We start from the raw sequence: 8,194 nt of genomic DNA, 5'->3' as shown, positions 1-8,194 counted from the left end.
CTGCAGGTTTTCTGGCTCTGGAGCTGTGGAGTCTGGATCTGTGGCTGCGGGTCTCCTGCTGCCCCTGTGTTCCTGCTCGACACCCTCTGCTGCAACGATTATTGTTATTATAATCATTAACATTACGATGGTTACCATTAACACTATTATAAATATCTGTACCATTTTTCATTTAGTTTATAGCAACATCACCTTCACTGTCTGTACCTCTGTGTGTATATTGTGTAGGCTGCCTCTCTCCCCTCTCTCTCTCCTTACATCCCTCTCTCTCTCTCTCTCTCTCTCTCTCTCACACACACACACACACACACACACACACACACCCCAACCGGTCGAGGCAGATGGCCGCCCACCCTGAGCCATGGTTCTGCTCGAGGTTTCTGCCTCTTAAAAGGAAGTTTTTCCTTGCCTCTGTCGCCTAGTGCTTGCTCTTGGTGGGAACTGTTGGGCTTCTGTAAATATCATCACAGAGTACGGTCTAGACCTGCTCTTTTATGAAAAGCGCTGTGAGATAACTGTTGTTGTGATTTGGCGCTATATAAATAAAATTGAATTGAATTGAAAAGGTAATCCACTCTCCATCAGCGAGTGAGCTAAGCGATGCAAAAATCTGCAGATTGGGTTGTGGATTGTCAGTCAGTTCTTGGGATCAGCACTGGCAATCCTTTCACATTACAGGGAGATATTTGAACAACAGTTATTGATTGGCATTCAATCAAAGGGGCTTTTAGTTACACATGCAGGGATCATGCCTAGATCAAGGCTAAAATAGCCTTTGTTTGTTTGGACTTCTCAGTTAACTGAACTGATTACCTGAAGGAAGATTGCAGGTGCTCAAAGAAAGAGGTTGGTTAGACTTTATTTTAAAAGTTTTACACATCAGTGTGTTTCCAGATGTTGAAAAGAGTTGTATAAAGCACTTAGTGTCTCCAGAGGGAGCTGAGTGAAGTATGATAAATTTCTTTGAGTGATGCCATTTGAGTCAGCGTTTGAAAATGAAAGAAAATCTGTTATTGTGGAGTTAGAAAGAAATGAGTTCACCAGAAATCTACATTAGCTGCTACAAGAGTAAGACACCTGAATTCTTGACCAGACAGTCAGCAGTCTTGTTGCATCGTAGGTCATGTGGTGCCAGGTTTTCACAAGGAAGAAGAATGTTTGGATTAAAAAAATACGAAATCTTCTTCTGGACCAATTTTGATCCTTTTTGTAAAAACTGTTCTCTTTTTTAAATCTTGAGTCTGACCATGTTACTAGTCTTTAGAGTGAAAACTAAGTCAATGGAGTACTATTTTAATGGTGTCTGTCAGTGGTGAAACATGCATTATTTGGTATTTTTATTTGTATACAATTTTGAAGTCCCAAACAGCAGTAAATAATATTTTCCAAAATGTCATAGTACATGACAAAGATGTATGTTAACATTTGTTATAAAATCTTAAAGTCATTTTAGTCATTTAAGTGTATTTAGGCTCACCAGGCAACCACACAATGCGAAGGTAAGGGACCTGTCTTCCACTTTCACATTCATGACACTGATTTGTTTTCAGTACCTGGAATGCCCCAAACAACCTTGAATTGATTTGACAGCAGGGTGTCACTCTCACGTCCTCCTGTGTATGCAGTTCACTTCCTTCATTCATGTCCCTATGGAAACCTGTGAGGATGTGAAGGAGAAAGGAGGATTTTGCTGGAGGGGTTTTCATATTGCATGGCACTTGAAACTGCAGCACGGCATCTCTTCTGAGATGCGCGCGCACACACACACACACACACACGTATATTTCAACAGCTCTGATTGATAGTGAATTGGAACTATGAGAACATGGCTATCCCCGGTTCTATAGTTTAATGAGGCAGGCTTCACATTCTGTCAACACACATTCAACACTCAAATCTCTTGGGCTCTCTTTTTTAATCAACACTCCCACTCACTTATACCAATGCAGCATTTCCATAACTGCCTTCATCTTTCTCTCATGTTGGGTTTAACTTTGTATTCACACCCTTTAAGATGACATGGTCGTTGTTATCGTCTTCAGTCATTGACAGCTATTCAGAGCCCACCACAGTAAATGTTTGGCTGATATGCCAATATGATTTTCTTCCAAATCCTTTGGGGTTTGTAAATCCCACAGCATTGAGAGATGCTTAGCATTGATGGGTCCACGCAAGCACATTTCCATTCCTTAGGGCGTTTTGTGGAACAAAACAACAAAGCAGGGTTAGAAAGTCACACGGTACATTACAGTGACGGATTCCTGAAAGCCCAATAAAGACCCTTACATCAATGCCAGTTTCAATTGATTACTTTTAATGAGTGCAAATAAATAATGCAGGGCCGCTCACACACACACACACACACACCACACACACACACACACACATTGGCAAGCAACAGAAACTTTAGTAAAGCTTACTGCCCTTCAATTGCTTTGCCTTTGTCGAAATGTCCTTGAGCAGAAATGCTTGTTAGCACTTTGCCAGTCACCAGATCCCAAGTCCACCAATAAGCGGGTGTCAGAGGACATTTCAAAGTTAAGTCAGATGTACCGGGCATTTGTGAAAGCATGAAGAAGATTTGTATTCATTCCTATGATGTCCAAGCCAGAATAGTGCAATTATTAGTGCAGCTATTCTGGCTATACATCTGTTCCACACTTGGGTCAGAGCAGGTTAACTCAACAATGACTGGAAATGATTTGCTACAGAGGTTCATGGTCCCCAGAAGATGATTTTGGTCATCATCCCCATAGCTTTTATTTACTATCAAAATCTGTAACTAAAAAGCATTAATTCAGGCAGAGCACTGAAATTGTGCTGATAGCAACCATCTCCATTACAGTGGAGCTAAAGCATCCACTGAGGAAGGACATGAGATATTGGAAAGCTTTGGAAACAACAATTGAGTGGGACATTTTTTTGGATTTATGTTTTTGGTCAAAACCGTGTATGTCCAGAAGTCAATATCAAAAGACCACTTTTGTCCTTGAGGTCAGAAAGACTTACCACTTGCACCAGAGATATTTCAAAATATAGTAAGATGGTTGCCTTGAGATTTGCTGATCACAATTATAAAGAACCCTTACTGTATGAATTTAACATTACTTGTTACATAGTGCCTTCCAGAAGGCAAAATGTGCTTTTTAGTAAGTACACGGGGCATAATAAGCTCCAAGGGGCTACTTACTGTACAAAGCTTCAGACTTTTAGGCAGTTGAAGTTGTTGCTCAACAGCACCTTTACAGAGTTCAGAGACACAGCTTCTTGTTTCCTCTTTTTCTTGCCAACATACTTCCACCCAAATCCACTTCTCTAACCTTTTGGATCTGCTTCCCCACGGTGTTGTTATGGTTAGATCTTCCCCATTTTATCTGATGTACAATGTCGTCCTCAAAGTGTGAAGGTGCAGCTGCGAACACATTTCTGCACCATGCAGTGCTACCAGTGGGGTGCTTTGCATTAGGGCTAGAATCTCGCTCAGCATGGATGCTGTCTCTACAATGTATACATGTATATTTCATGAGCATGTGAAAATGTATGCTTCAGTTCTTTTTTTTCTCTTTTTTTCCTCAATGGAAGCATATAAAAAGACAAATAGATCATGGTCATCTGTAAATCATCGATACTGCCACTATGTATCTGAATATGCAAGATTAAGACAGACTTCAGTCATACAATCATTTCCACCATTCCTTTTTCTTTGTGCTGCAGTAGGGCCAGTGGCCTGATTAGCTTGCTGGAGGCAGGCCGTTGCCTTGCCCTCTCTTTGCTCCACATAAATAACTGTGTCATTGCTTTGTGAATTAACAAACACAGACATATATTGCTGCTCTTCTATCTCACTTGCCTTCACTGTTTTTTGCCACTATGCCTGCTTTGCATTCTGAATTCACTGATTAAGTAAACCTGATTAGCTGAGCTGCCGCTGCGAAGTTCACTCCTCAATTCCTCAAAGAGGATCTTTTTTCTCACTCCATTTGCAGTTCCTCTATCTTGTCTTTCAAAGAGACGAATGGGTGGTGAGATTTGACAGGCCCTTTTCTCCCAACAGAAAGGTAGCTTCCTGTACCCGATGTTTCCACTGATGAAGGCTGACAATTTGCAATATCACCTACAAAGTACTACTCTTTTCCCCATCAACTGAAACATCACAGAAATCATTTGGGAGGGGTCTGGATTGCTTTCTCTTTAGGAAACTAAGTCAAAAGCAATTTGCTCAGAAATATACAGCAGCGATTTTGTCTTGTGTACCTCTGTGCCTATAATATAACCTTCTTATACCAATAAATCTGTAATGTTTTGCAGTATCCAGCTTTTTCATAACACTTGCATACATTTTCACATTTAATGAGCAATTCCTGAAATAATTATTTTTAAATTCTGCCTTTGTGCCTTACCTTCTCCTTCAGTTGTATTGCTGCCAAGACATCTCACGCCAAATTGTGTATAAAATCTTTGCACATGGGTCCTGTGACTTTTTTTTACTGACAACTATTGTACCACATAAATTATTTACATTATTTTCAATACAATCCTCATAGCCACCCTTTAGATTTGTATCCCAGCCAGTGTATGCAGTGTTAGTTTCAAAATGGTCAGTATTGCACACTGATCAACTGCACTTTTTTTTTTTATTATTATTCTATGAACTATTTGAAGTTATATATTGCATTAAAGTCCATGGAGGCCTGTTGAGTCTAATTGTATTTATAACACAGCACCTGCATACAGTATAAATTGTATGAACAAATGCTCACTCTTACACAGTGATTAACTGTACATAATCTCATCATGACAACATTCAGTGTTTATTAGTTATGATGAGCATTGTAATGTTTTTTAGTCCCACTGTTAAACTCAGGACTATACAAGGTATTGAAATTTTAAAATCCTCATTCTTGCAAAATGACTTATACAACAAAGTCATACAATGTAATGACTCAAAGCCTAATGCAGAAGTGTTTTAAAGCTCACATGGATTATAAAGTCATCCAAAAATAATGCCATTCAGCAGCCACACACGCAGGAAACACAGGCGTTTTCCTCAGGAAATGCTTCTCTAGTTTTATATACCTCTGGGTAGTTGCATAATTGAAGGAGGACTGATTTTGAGTAACATTTAGCAGTACTATCAAATGTAAAGTGATTTAGCTCACACACAAAAAGTAACTGTCTTCCAAGTTGGAAACTGGGCCAGTTTTGGCGTTGTCAGCACTCTCTCCAGTTCACTCACTATAAAACTCAGCATGTTACCAACCAAACAGATGGAATCCCACAGTGTTTGAATTTCATCTGTGAAAATGGTTTATTTAAATATTATTCTGATATCGTCATTATAATACAAACTGTTGAAATGTTCCAGTACAGAAGCCTCACACAATACCAAAGAAAAGAGAACTATTATTCATCAAAATTTTTGACAGCTCCACAAACAGACAGGACTGCATTGAAATGAAATACATTAGAAGAAACAAATACATCTATGATGGATGAGTAGAGTGGCATATAAAACCGAACAGAAAAATGTTTGTGTGGTGTTTCTGAAATAACGTCCCTGGATGAAGGAACTGCTCCAGCTGTCATTGTGATCTGTTCTCCTCTTTGGTAACAAAGACCAGTTCAGCCTCCGTCACAACCCAAAGTCATCAATCAGTGTTTTACTAAGCATAATTTTTTACCACTCCAATCACAATATCAAATCAATCGCTCCAATCTCTCCTTCTTTGTTATTCAGTATGTTGTAAGGACCCACAGTCAAGCGAGTCCCCGAGATTAGAATGAAAGCTTTATAAAGGAGATGTTTCTAATATATATAGGTTTTTTTTTTGTCAAATAAATTCTAGCCAAGTTAATTTTGAAGAGATGAAAACCCTATTGGACTTGTTAACACCTGAATATGAGTACATGACACCATTGTTACAAGTACAGAACATCACTGGCCTCTGCCTTTTTAAATGGAGTTTTAAAAAAATGTTAACATGCTAATTATTTCATTTACAAGTTGTACAGATATGTAACTTTATACATGAGGGTTGAATAAACTATCCACTCAAACTGTGCACACTCTCTCCAAAGTGCTTTGGCACATTTCCAACAGAATCAACATCCAAATCCCATTCTCAGTACCTTAAAATAAGCTGTACTCTTTCTGCAAACTAACATTGTGAATCATATTACATAACATGTCTCATTTCAAAACACAACAATCCATTTTCAGTCACAGCAGAGTGGCATATATTACAGTGTTACTAGATTATCAGTCTAAATACACCCCGAAGCTACGTGGAACTTGAGGGTTTAGACAGGGTTGCCCTCTATTGCCCACACATGTTGCATCTAGACTGGAAGCTGCTGATCAGTAGATGTCCCTGGTCTGATCCCAAAGCATGACAAGCTCTGTCAGCCTCTAAACGTCAGCGCTGAATCAACAAGTTTCCCTCCACTGTTCTTTGAGAATGCAGTAACAACTATACAAGGGGAATTTCTGCCTCGTTTGTAAAGCGGATTAAAAGCTTGAAAGTATTTTTCTTTTTGAAAACACACAGCACTGTATCCGTTGGCAAGTACATCTGTATGTTATGTTTGAATGTTAGATTATACCATACAACACATGAGGAACTACATAATCATGCTTAATGTTGGTGTAAATTTTGGGCATCAACTGTGCAAGAAATTGTATGTGCTTAGGGGTCAGTGTCTACCAAATTAAAATATTGATCTCATTGCAGGGCAACTCGGCAGCAGGATACTCATGGTGGATAACACTGACTTACAGACATAAATCAACTACTCTATTACTCTATTACTTATAAATATTTCAGTTTGAATTGGAACATCTGCATTTCTGATGGATCGTGCACAATTTCCTTTTCAGCTCAAAAGTTAAAAACAACAGAAGAATCCCATTTATTTTATTTTAGAGTTTATCATGTAACACGGTAATGATCTAAAGCTGTTACACTACCAAACCACAAAACACCTTTGTCTCTGTTTGTGTCAGATTGTCAAAGCATTTTGCTTATAAATGCTCTGCAAGGATAATAAAAAAATCTGTGATATCTGAAAATAAAGCTAAAAATATATTACTGTAAGATATAAGAAGGAAGATTTCAACAAAACTAACATTTTTCTCCCAAACATGGGTCATATACAATGTTAAGATGATATGAAAGTCTACTATCTTGGTTGCACTGCATCTCATGCCACCATCCAGCCACCCCTTTACCTGCAAATGTGTGTGTTTGTGTGCTTGCATCAACATAATATGATTCAAAGTGGGTAAATTCTTATTCATCTTCTGTAATGATGAGGCCAACCTGGGAGGTACACAGCAACTGAAGCATGCCATTTAAAAGTGGTGCAGGTCAATTAAAATTAATAATCCAATGGTCACATATCAGGATTTTCAATGACTCATAAATTGTGACATCCTTTTTATTCCTGCTGAGGATGCAATACAAATTAAAATGACAAGGAACAGTTAGTTTATTTTTTTCACACCAAAGCTAGCACATTACCATGAAGCTTAATTCAACATATGTAACACTGAACTCTAAGTGTTGACTTATGTAGCTCAAAACGTTTGCTCCCCACTTTTAGGCCTTCTGACCAATAAGCATGCACACCTGTACATGTATCACTAACAAGGTATTTGTATGGCCAAAATAGTGAAGAAAAATGAGAGATGTAACTTTTTAACCTGATGGTCAATGTTAACAGTCTAACTTAACATGTACTTTAATTTCTTTTGTCTCTTTGAGTGCCTATTCACAATGAAGTCCCATAGCTAATATGGTGAGTGTCAGCTATGTGTGCAGCACATAAAGTAATTCTAGGTGTTTCAAACAAAACAGATACATATCTAGAATCATATATATTTCACAAATGAAGATTCTCCTTTTTTCTTGTTCACTTTTGAGCAATGAACACACAAACTCGAACAGCTAAACCAGGTCATTCTTGCACCAGAGTTATCCAAAAAGATACAGAGGCTGTTTTCACACCGGAGCGTTGCACCTGAGATGGTGTTGAGTCAATGTCTGTTCAAAAGGTAATCCAGCTGGTTAAAGGTGACTGGTGTTTACAGTGGCTAATAACAATGTGCTGGGTGCAAGAGCAGTAGTGGCTGGGAAATGAGGGCAAACTGTGCTGTCTGTATGGTGTGTGTGTGTGGGGGGGGGGGGGGGGGGGG

The sequence above is a fragment of the Micropterus dolomieu genome, linkage group LG01 (assembly GCF_021292245.1).
Source record: "Micropterus dolomieu isolate WLL.071019.BEF.003 ecotype Adirondacks linkage group LG01, ASM2129224v1, whole genome shotgun sequence".
Classification (NCBI taxonomy): Eukaryota; Metazoa; Chordata; class Actinopteri; order Centrarchiformes; family Centrarchidae; genus Micropterus; species Micropterus dolomieu.
The sequence above is the reverse complement of the archived record's forward strand: the minus strand, read 5'-3'. Positions refer to the sequence as shown.